Genomic DNA, 12,001 nt, shown 5'->3' with positions numbered 1-12,001 from the left:
GGAGCTCAGGAGCTCAGGAGCTCAGGAGCTCAGGAGCTCAGGAGCTCAGGAGCTCAGGAGCTCAGGAGCTCAGGAGCTCAGGAGCTCAGGAGCTCAGGAGCTCAGGAGCTCAGGAGCTCAGGAGCTCAGGAGCTCAGGAGCTCAGGAGGAGATTTCAGGACAGCAGGGATACACAGTGAGACCATGTGCGTAACAAACCAACAGAAACCAAAACAACAAAGCAACCTTAAAAAACCCATCCCAAAACAAACCAAACCACACCAACAAACAGAAATAGACTTTACAACTTTTTTAAAAAAGATGTATTTCTTATATATAAGTACACTGTAGCTGTCTTCAGACACACCAGAAGAGGGCATCAGATCTCACTACAGATGGCTGTGAGACACCATGTCGTTGCTGGGATTTGAACTCAGAACCTCTGGAAGAGCAGTCAGTGCTCTTAACCACTAAGCCATCCTTCCAGCCCGACTTCACAACTTTTATTTTGCCTTTTTTTTTCCTTCCCCAGAGCTAAGGATCGAACCCAGGGCCTTGTGCTTGCTAGGCATGTGCCCTACGACTGAGTTAAATCCCCAACCCTAAAAATAGACTTTAAAAATGTCAGAGGAACCCCTCCTCTAGGATGTGCCTGAGCTGAATCACATAGGCGGGAGACTCTGCAGAATCCGCGGCCCTGAGCATCTGAGCGCGCTTCAAGTCTCCGATTAAATTTTAAAAATGGCCTCCAATAAAACTACATTGCAAAAATTGGGAAAAAAAAAAACAGAATGGAAAGAGTAAAAGAGTTGAAGATGCTGAGCCTGAAGAATTTGTGGTAGAAAAAGTACTGAACCATTGTGTAGTGAACTATTTCGTGAAGTGGAAGGGGTTTACAGATGCCGATAATACTTGGGTACCAGGAGAAAATTTAGATTGTTCAGAATTAATTGAAGCACTTCTTCATTCTCGAAAAGCTGGTAAAGAAAACGATTGTCCAAAAAGGAAATCTTTATCTGATAGTGAATCCGATGAGAGCAAATCGAAGAAGAGAGATGCTGCTGACAAGCAAAGGAGGCGAATATGAAGTGGCCTCAGATTGTCATCGCCTTCTATGAGGAGTGGCTGATTTGGCATTCTTGTACCGAAATGAAGTACAATAATTGTTTGCATATATAAATACACAATATTATATATATATGTATATAAATATATATATATATATATATATATATATATATATATATATATATATATGAATGATCTGGATCTTGGGTTTTGAATTACTAGTGTGGATCAAAGAGCATCCTGATGAAAATCAAGTCTGATATGCTAGTTTTGAAAGCATTGGCAGTAGTTGGGAGATTTTTGATTTTCGTTCTGCGTCAAAAGGCACTGACTCCTTTGAGCGAGTGAGAGCTCTCTGTAGTTGCTTCCTGTAACAGTAGAGTACTTGACACCATGTTGTATTTCCTCGGCTTGAAGAACAGCTTTTCTTAAACACTGGGGAGATTTTACAGTCATGACTCAAGTCAGAACTTATTTTTAACTGGGACACAGAAGGACCATTCTGGTTTGTGTGTGTGTGTGTGTGTGTGTGTGTGTGTGTGTGTGTGTGTGTGCGCGCGCGTTTGTTTGTATGCAGTGTATGCATAAAACACTTACATAACCTGTCTGTTTTAGCTTGCTTTTAATACTCAAAAGAGCTGAACGTGAAAACACAGGTTGATGAGAGGCCATCAGCCTGACCATTTTCCTGATACCATAACCTTTCGGATTAAGCAGAGTCTGTAATGTATTGGATAGTTTAAAAGCAAGCCCATCAGAATTGATGTATTATCAAATAAATACAGTAGTTTATTTTCATACCAACTCCACCTTCAGAAAACGGAATTAAACGAAGTAGTAGCTTGATTTAACAACAAGACTTGGCCTAGTGTGGTGGTGTGCACCTTTAATGCCAGAACTCTAGAGGCAGGTGGAGCTGTGATTTAAGAGGCCAGCTGATCTACAGAGGCAGGTCCGAGTCAGCTGTTCTGTGTAAAGGTTCCTCTGGTTGAAACATTCCTTTGTAGGAAGTTAAAATCTGTACTAAAAGGTTATGATTCATGGAATCTGTTTGATGTGGAAGTAGAATCATGGTTAGAGCTGATGTTGGCCATTAAGTCCTGCTGTGGTTTAGTCCCTGGAAGCTCTGGTTGGTTGGTGTTGTTGTTCATATGGGGTCTCAAGTCCCTTCAAGCTCTTTTAGTCCTTTCTCTGATTTCTTCAACTGGGGTCCTTCGCTCAGTTCACTGGTTTGTTGCTCGCATTCACCTATGTATCTGCCGTATTCTGGCTGTGTCAATGAATAGTTTTATATTCCTTAAAAAAATATCAGAAGAGCCTACAGCCATACCACCCGGAACGCGCCCGATCTCGTCTGATCTCGGAAGCTAAGCAGGGTCGGGCATGCTTAGTACGTGGATGGGAGACCACCTGGGATACCGGGTGCTGTAGGCTTTTGGGGGTTGGGGATTTAACTCAGTGGTAGAGCTCTTGCCAGGCAATCAAAATCAGGAGCTCAGGAGCTCAGGAGCTCAGGAGCTCAGGAGCTCAGGAGCTCAGGAGCTCAGGAGCTCAGGAGCTCAGGAGCTCAGGAGCTCAGGAGCTCAGGAGCTCAGGAGCTCAGGAGCTCAGGAGCTCAGGAGCTCAGGAGGAGATTTCAGGACAGCAGGGATACACAGTGAGACCATGTGCGTAACAAACCAACAGAAACCAAAACAACAAAGCAACCTTAAAAAACCCATCCCAAAACAAACCAAACCACACCAACAAACAGAAATAGACTTTACAACTTTTTTAAAAAAGATGTATTTCTTATATATAAGTACACTGTAGCTGTCTTCAGACACACCAGAAGAGGGCATCAGATCTCACTACAGATGGCTGTGAGACACCATGTCGTTGCTGGGATTTGAACTCAGAACCTCTGGAAGAGCAGTCAGTGCTCTTAACCACTAAGCCATCCTTCCAGCCCGACTTCACAACTTTTATTTTGCCTTTTTTTTTCCTTCCCCAGAGCTAAGGATCGAACCCAGGGCCTTGTGCTTGCTAGGCATGTGCCCTACGACTGAGTTAAATCCCCAACCCTAAAAATAGACTTTAAAAATGTCAGAGGAACCCCTCCTCTAGGATGTGCCTGAGCTGAATCACATAGGCGGGAGACTCTGCAGAATCCGCGGCCCTGAGCATCTGAGCGCGCTTCAAGTCTCCGATTAAATTTTAAAAATGGCCTCCAATAAAACTACATTGCAAAAATTGGGAAAAAAAAACAGAATGGAAAGAGTAAAAGAGTTGAAGATGCTGAGCCTGAAGAATTTGTGGTAGAAAAAGTACTGAACCATTGTGTAGTGAACTATTTCGTGAAGTGGAAGGGGTTTACAGATGCCGATAATACTTGGGTACCAGGAGAAAATTTAGATTGTTCAGAATTAATTGAAGCACTTCTTCATTCTCGAAAAGCTGGTAAAGAAAACGATTGTCCAAAAAGGAAATCTTTATCTGATAGTGAATCCGATGAGAGCAAATCGAAGAAGAGAGATGCTGCTGACAAGCAAAGGAGGCGAATATGAAGTGGCCTCAGATTGTCATCGCCTTCTATGAGGAGTGGCTGATTTGGCATTCTTGTACCGAAATGAAGTACAATAATTGTTTGCATATATAAATACACAATATTATATATATATATATGTATATAAAAATATATATATATGAATGATCTGGATCTTGGGTTTTGAATTACTAGTGTGGATCAAAGAGCATCCTGATGAAAATCAAGTCTGATATGCTAGTTTTGAAAGCATTGGCAGTAGTTGGGAGATTTTTGGTTTTCGTTCTGCGTCAAAAGGCACTGACTCCTTTGAGCGAGTGAGAGCTCTCTGTAGTTGCTTCCTGTAACAGTAGAGTACTTGACACCATGTTGTATTTCCTCGGCTTGAAGAACAGCTTTTCTTAAATACTGGGGAGATTTTACAGTCATGACTCAAGTCAGAACTTATTTTTAACTGGGACACAGAAGGACCATTCTGGTTTGTGTGTGTGTGTGTGTGTGTGTGTGTGTGTGTGTGCGCGCGCGTTTGTTTGTATGCAGTGTATGCATAAAACACTTACATAACCTGTCTGTTTTAGCTTGCTTTTAATACTCAAAAGAGCTGAACGTGAAAACACAGGTTGATGAGAGGCCATCAGCCTGACCATTTTCCTGATACCATAACCTTTCGGATTAAGCAGAGTCTGTAATGTATTGGATAGTTTAAAAGCAAGCCCATCAGAATTGATGTATTATCAAATAAATACAGTAGTTTATTTTCATACCAACTCCACCTTCAGAAAACGGAATTAAACGAAGTAGTAGCTTGATTTAACAACAAGACTTGGCCTAGTGTGGTGGTGTGCACCTTTAATGCCAGAACTCTAGAGGCAGGTGGAGCTGTGATTTAAGAGGCCAGCTGATCTACAGAGGCAGGTCCGAGTCAGCTGTTCTGTGTAAAGGTTCCTCTGGTTGAAACATTCCTTTGTAGGAAGTTAAAATCTGTACTAAAAGGTTATGATTCATGGAATCTGTTTGATGTGGAAGAGGAATCATGGTTAGAGCTGATGTTGGCCATTAAGTCCTGCTGTGGTTTAGTCCCTGGAAGCTCTGGTTGGTTGGTGGTGTGTTCATATGGGGTCTCAAGTCCCTTCAAGCTCTTTTAGTCCTTTCTCTGATTTCTTCAACTGGGGTCCTGCGCTCAGTTCACTGGTTTGTTGCTCGCATTCACCTATGTATCTGCCGTATTCTGGCTGTGTCAATGAATAGTTTTATATTCCTTAAAAAAATGTCAGAAGAGCCTACAGCCATACCACCCGGAACGCGCCCGATCTCGTCTGATCTCGGAAGCTAAGCAGGGTCGGGCATGCTTAGTACGTGGATGGGAGACCACCTGGGATACCGGGTGCTGTAGGCTTTTGGGGGTTGGGGATTTAACTCAGTGGTAGAGCTCTTGCCAGGCAATCAAAATCAGGAGCTCAGGAGCTCAGGAGCTCAGGAGCTCAGGAGCTCAGGAGCTCAGGAGCTCAGGAGCTCAGGAGCTCAGGAGCTCAGGAGCTCAGGAGCTCAGGAGCTCAGGAGCTCAGGAGCTCAGGAGCTCAGGAGCTCAGGAGCTCAGGAGGAGATTTCAGGACAGCAGGGATACACAGTGAGACCATGTGCGTAACAAACCAACAGAAACCAAAACAACAAAGCAACCTTAAAAAACCCATCCCAAACCAAACCAAACCACACCAACAAACAGAAATAGACTTTACAACTTTTTTAAAAAAGATGTATTTCTTATATATAAGTACACTGTAGCTGTCTTCAGACACACCAGAAGAGGGCATCAGATCTCACTACAGATGGCTGTGAGACACCATGTCGTTGCTGGGATTTGAACTCAGAACCTCTGGAAGAGCAGTCAGTGCTCTTAACCACTAAGCCATCCTTCCAGCCCGACTTTACAACTTTTATTTTGCCTTTTTTTTTCCTTCCCCAGAGCTAAGGATCGAACCCAGGGCCTTGTGCTTGCTAGGCATGTGCCCTACGACTGAGTTAAATCCCCAACCCTAAAAATAGACTTTAAAAATGTCAGAGGAACCCCTCCTCTAGGATGTGCCTGAGCTGAATCACATAGGCGGGAGACTCTGCAGAATCCGCGGCCCTGAGCATCTGAGCGCGCTTCAAGTCTCCGATTAAATTTTAAAAATGGCCTCCAATAAAACTACATTGCAAAAATTGGGAAAAAAAAAAACAGAATGGAAAGAGTAAAAGAGTTGAAGATGCTGAGCCTGAAGAATTTGTGGTAGAAAAAGTACTGAACCATTGTGTAGTGAACTATTTCGTGAAGTGGAAGGGGTTTACAGATGCCGATAATACTTGGGTACCAGGAGAAAATTTAGATTGTCCAGAATTAATTGAAGCACTTCTTCATTCTCGAAAAGCTGGTAAAGAAAACGATTGTCCAAAAAGGAAATCTTTATCTGATAGTGAATCCGATGAGAGCAAATCGAAGAAGAGAGATGCTGCTGACAAGCAAAGGAGGCGAATATGAAGTGGCCTCAGATTGTCATCGCCTTCTATGAGGAGTGGCTGATTTGGCATTCTTGTACCGAAATGAAGTACAATAATTGTTTGCATATATAAATACACAATATTATATATATGTATATAAAATATATATATATATATATATATGAATGATCTGGATCTTGGGTTTTGAATTACTAGTGTGGATCAAAGAGCATCCTGATGAAAATCAAGTCTGATATGCTAGTTTTGAAAGCATTGGCAGTAGTTGGGAGATTTTTGGTTTTCGTTCTGCGTCAAAAGGCACTGACTCCTTTGAGCGAGTGAGAGCTCTCTGTAGTTGCTTCCTGTAACAGTAGAGTACTTGACACCATGTTGTATTTCCTCGGCTTGAAGAACAGCTTTTCTTAAACACTGGGGAGATTTTACAGTCATGACTCAAGTCAGAACTTATTTTTAACTGGGACACAGAAGGACCATTCTGGTTTGTGTGTGTGTGTGTGTGTGTGTGTGTGTGTGTGTGTGCGCGCGCGTTTGTTTGTATGCAGTGTATGCATAAAACACTTACATAACCTGTCTGTTTTAGCTTGCTTTTAATACTCAAAAGAGCTGAACGTGAAAACACAGGTTGATGAGAGGCCATCAGCCTGACCATTTTCCTGATACCATAACCTTTCGGATTAAGCAGAGTCTGTAATGTATTGGATAGTTTAAAAGCAAGCCCATCAGAATTGATGTATTATCAAATAAATACAGTAGTTTATTTTCATACCAACTCCACCTTCAGAAAACGGAATTAAACGAAGTAGTAGCTTGATTTAACAACAAGACTTGGCCTAGTGTGGTGGTGTGCACCTTTAATGCCAGAACTCTAGAGGCAGGTGGAGCTGTGATTTAAGAGGCCAGCTGATCTACAGAGGCAGGTCCGAGTCAGCTGTTCTGTGTAAAGGTTCCTCTGGTTGAACCATTCCTTTGTAGGAAGTTAAAATCTGTACTAAAAGGTTATGATTCATGGAATCTGTTTGATGTGGAAGTAGAATCATGGTTAGAGCTGATGTTGGCCATTAAGTCCTGCTGTGGTTTAGTCCCTGGAAGCTCTGGTTGGTTGGTGTTGTTGTTCATATGGGGTCTCAAGTCCCTTCAAGCTCTTTTAGTCCTTTCTCTGATTTCTTCAACTGGGGTCCTGCGCTCAGTTCACTGGTTTGTTGCTCGCATTCACCTATGTATCTGCCGTATTCTGGTTGTGTCAATGAATAGTTTTATATTCCTTAAAAAAATGTCAGAAGAGCCTACAGCCATACCACCCGGAACGCGCCCGATCTCGTCTGATCTCGGAAGCTAAGCAGGGTCGGGCATGCTTAGTACGTGGATGGGAGACCACCTGGGATACCGGGTGCTGTAGGCTTTTGGGGGTTGGGGATTTAACTCAGTGGTAGAGCTCTTGCCAGGCAATCAAAATCAGGAGCTCAGGAGCTCAGGAGCTCAGGAGCTCAGGAGCTCAGGAGCTCAGGAGCTCAGGAGCTCAGGAGCTCAGGAGCTCAGGAGCTCAGGAGCTCAGGAGGAGATTTCAGGACAGCAGGGATACACAGTGAGACCATGTGCGTAACAAACCAACAGAAACCAAAACAACAAAGCAACCTTAAAAAACCCATCCCAAAACAAACCAAACCACACCAACAAACAGAAATAGACTTTACAACTTTTTTAAAAAAGATGTATTTCTTATATATAAGTACACTGTAGCTGTCTTCAGACACACCAGAAGAGGGCATCAGATCTCACTACAGATGGCTGTGAGACACCATGTCGTTGCTGGGATTTGAACTCAGAACCTCTGGAAGAGCAGTCAGTGCTCTTAACCACTAAGCCATCCTTCCAGCCCGACTTCACAACTTTTATTTTGCCTTTTTTTTTCCTTCCCCAGAGCTAAGGATCGAACCCAGGGCCTTGTGCTTGCTAGGCATGTGCCCTACGACTGAGTTAAATCCCCAACCCTAAAAATAGACTTTAAAAATGTCAGAGGAACCCCTCCTCTAGGATGTGCCTGAGCTGAATCACATAGGCGGGAGACTCTGCAGAATCCGCGGCCCTGAGCATCTGAGCGCGCTTCAAGTCTCCGATTAAATTTTAAAAATGGCCTCCAATAAAACTACATTGCAAAAATTGGGAAAAAAAAAAAACAGAATGGAAAGAGTAAAAGAGTTGAAGATGCTGAGCCTGAAGAATTTGTGGTAGAAAAAGTACTGAACCATTGTGTAGTGAACTATTTCGTGAAGTGGAAGGGGTTTACAGATGCCGATAATACTTGGGTACCAGGAGAAAATTTAGATTGTTCAGAATTAATTGAAGCACTTCTTCATTCTCGAAAAGCTGGTAAAGAAAACGATTGTCCAAAAAGGAAATCTTTATCTGATAGTGAATCCGATGAGAGCAAATCGAAGAAGAGAGATGCTGCTGACAAGCAAAGGAGGCGAATATGAAGTGGCCTCAGATTGTCATCGCCTTCTATGAGGAGTGGCTGATTTGGCATTCTTGTACCGAAATGAAGTACAATAATTGTTTGCATATATAAATACACAATATTATATATATATGTATATAAAAATATATATATATATATATATGAATGATCTGGATCTTGGGTTTTGAATTACTAGTGTGGATCAAAGAGCATCCTGATGAAAATCAAGTCTGATATGCTAGTTTTGAAAGCATTGGCAGTAGTTGGGAGATTTTTGGTTTTCGTTCTGCGTCAAAAGGCACTGACTCCTTTGAGCGAGTGAGAGCTCTCTGTAGTTGCTTCCTGTAACAGTAGAGTACTTGACACCATGTTGTATTTCCTCGGCTTGAAGAACAGCTTTTCTTAAACACTGGGGAGATTTTACAGTCATGACTCAAGTCAGAACTTATTTTTAACTGGGACACAGAAGGACCATTCTGGTTTGTGTGTGTGTGTGTGTGTGTGTGTGTGTGTGTGTGTGTGTGCGCGCGCGTTTGTTTGTATGCAGTGTATGCATAAAACACTTACATAACCTGTCTGTTTTAGCTTGCTTTTAATACTCAAAAGAGCTGAACGTGAAAACACAGGTTGATGAGAGGCCATCAGCCTGACCATTTTCCTGATACCATAACCTTTCGGATTAAGCAGAGTCTGTAATGTATTGGATAGTTTAAAAGCAAGCCCATCAGAATTGATGTATTATCAAATAAATACAGTAGTTTATTTTCATACCAACTCCACCTTCAGAAAACGGAATTAAACGAAGTAGTAGCTTGATTTAACAACAAGACTTGGCCTAGTGTGGTGGTGTGCACCTTTAATGCCAGAACTCTAGAGGCAGGTGGAGCTGTGATTTAAGAGGCCAGCTGATATACAGAGGCAGGTCCGAGTCAGCTGTTCTGTGTAAAGGTTCCTCTGGTTGAAACATTCCTTTGTAGGAAGTTAAAATCTGTACTAAAAGGTTATGATTCATGGAATCTGTTTGATGTGGAAGTAGAATCATGGTTAGAGCTGATGTTGGCCATTAAGTCCTGCTGTGGTTTAGTCCCTGGAAGCTCTGGTTGGTTGGTGTTGTTGTTCATATGGGGTCTCAAGTCCCTTCAAGCTCTTTTAGTCCTTTCTCTGATTTCTTCAACTGGGGTCCTTCGCTCAGTTCACTGGTTTGTTGCTCGCATTCACCTATGTATCTGCCGTATTCTGGCTGTGTCAATGAATAGTTTTATATTCCTTAAAAAAATATCAGAAGAGCCTACAGCCATACCACCCGGAACGCGCCCGATCTCGTCTGATCTCGGAAGCTAAGCAGGGTCGGGCATGCTTAGTACGTGGATGGGAGACCACCTGGGATACCGGGTGCTGTAGGCTTTTGGGGGTTGGGGATTTAACTCAGTGGTAGAGCTCTTGCCAGGCAATCAAAATCAGGAGCTCAGGAGCTCAGGAGCTCAGGAGCTCAGGAGCTCAGGAGCTCAGGAGCTCAGGAGCTCAGGAGCTCAGGAGCTCAGGAGCTCAGGAGCTCAGGAGCTCAGGAGCTCAGGAGCTCAGGAGCTCAGGAGCTCAGGAGCTCAGGAGGAGATTTCAGGACAGCAGGGATACACAGTGAGACCATGTGCGTAACAAACCAACAGAAACCAAAACAACAAAGCAACCTTAAAAAACCCATCCCAAAACAAACCAAACCACACCAACAAACAGAAATAGACTTTACAACTTTTTTAAAAAAGATGTATTTCTTATATATAAGTACACTGTAGCTGTCTTCAGACACACCAGAAGAGGGCATCAGATCTCACTACAGATGGCTGTGAGACACCATGTCGTTGCTGGGATTTGAACTCAGAACCTCTGGAAGAGCAGTCAGTGCTCTTAACCACTAAGCCATCCTTCCAGCCCGACTTCACAACTTTTATTTTGCCTTTTTTTTTCCTTCCCCAGAGCTAAGGATCGAACCCAGGGCCTTGTGCTTGCTAGGCATGTGCCCTACGACTGAGTTAAATCCCCAACCCTAAAAATAGACTTTAAAAATGTCAGAGGAACCCCTCCTCTAGGATGTGCCTGAGCTGAATCACATAGGCGGGAGACTCTGCAGAATCCGCGGCCCTGAGCATCTGAGCGCGCTTCAAGTCTCCGATTAAATTTTAAAAATGGCCTCCAATAAAACTACATTGCAAAAATTGGGAAAAAAAAAAACAGAATGGAAAGAGTAAAAGAGTTGAAGATGCTGAGCCTGAAGAATTTGTGGTAGAAAAAGTACTGAACCATTGTGTAGTGAACTATTTCGTGAAGTGGAAGGGGTTTACAGATGCCGATAATACTTGGGTACCAGGAGAAAATTTAGATTGTTCAGAATTAATTGAAGCACTTCTTCATTCTCGAAAAGCTGGTAAAGAAAACGATTGTCCAAAAAGGAAATCTTTATCTGATAGTGAATCCGATGAGAGCAAATCGAAGAAGAGAGATGCTGCTGACAAGCAAAGGAGGCGAATATGAAGTGGCCTCAGATTGTCATCGCCTTCTATGAGGAGTGGCTGATTTGGCATTCTTGTACCGAAATGAAGTACAATAATTGTTTGCATATATAAATACACAATATTATATATATATATGTATATAAAAATATATATATATGAATGATCTGGATCTTGGGTTTTGAATTACTAGTGTGGATCAAAGAGCATCCTGATGAAAATCAAGTCTGATATGCTAGTTTTGAAAGCATTGGCAGTAGTTGGGAGATTTTTGGTTTTCGTTCTGCGTCAAAAGGCACTGACTCCTTTGAGCGAGTGAGAGCTCTCTGTAGTTGCTTCCTGTAACAGTAGAGTACTTGACACCATGTTGTATTTCCTCGGCTTGAAGAACAGCTTTTCTTAAATACTGGGGAGATTTTACAGTCATGACTCAAGTCAGAACTTATTTTTAACTGGGACACAGAAGGACCATTCTGGTTTGTGTGTGTGTGTGTGTGTGTGTGTGTGTGTGCGCGCGCGTTTGTTTGTATGCAGTGTATGCATAAAACACTTACATAACCTGTCTGTTTTAGCTTGCTTTTAATACTCAAAAGAGCTGAACGTGAAAACACAGGTTGATGAGAGGCCATCAGCCTGACCATTTTCCTGATACCATAACCTTTCGGATTAAGCAGAGTCTGTAATGTATTGGATAGTTTAAAAGCAAGCCCATCAGAATTGATGTATTATCAAATAAATACAGTAGTTTATTTTCATACCAACTCCACCTTCAGAAAACGGAATTAAACGAAGTAGTAGCTTGATTTAACAACAAGACTTGGCCTAGTGTGGTGGTGTGCACCTTTAATGCCAGAACTCTAGAGGCAGGTGGAGCTGTGATTTAAGAGGCCAGCTGATCTACAGAGGCAGGTCCGAGTCAGCTGTTCTGTGTAAAGGTTCCTCTGGTTGAAACATTCCTTTGTAGGAAGTTAA

General features: G+C 42.6%; 4 pseudogenes; all 4 read left to right on the top strand.

The window, feature by feature from the left end:
* Positions 1-2,363: 2,363 nt before the first annotated feature.
* On the top strand, positions 2,364-2,481 carry LOC148002091 (5S ribosomal RNA; annotated as a pseudogene).
* A 2,368-nt stretch (positions 2,482-4,849) lies between these two features.
* On the top strand, positions 4,850-4,967 carry LOC148002090 (5S ribosomal RNA; annotated as a pseudogene).
* Positions 4,968-7,351: 2,384 nt separating this feature from the next.
* On the top strand, positions 7,352-7,469 carry LOC148002089 (5S ribosomal RNA; annotated as a pseudogene).
* A 2,342-nt stretch (positions 7,470-9,811) lies between these two features.
* Positions 9,812-9,929, top strand: LOC148002088 (5S ribosomal RNA; annotated as a pseudogene).
* The last annotated feature ends 2,072 nt before the right edge of the window (positions 9,930-12,001 follow it).

The sequence above is a fragment of the Rattus norvegicus genome, chromosome 12 (assembly GCF_021556685.1).
Source record: "Rattus norvegicus strain SHRSP/BbbUtx chromosome 12, alternate assembly SHRSP_T2T, whole genome shotgun sequence".
Classification (NCBI taxonomy): domain Eukaryota; kingdom Metazoa; phylum Chordata; class Mammalia; order Rodentia; family Muridae; genus Rattus; species Rattus norvegicus.
Note: the sequence above shows the minus strand (reverse complement) of the source record. Positions and strands in the feature narration are given on the sequence as shown.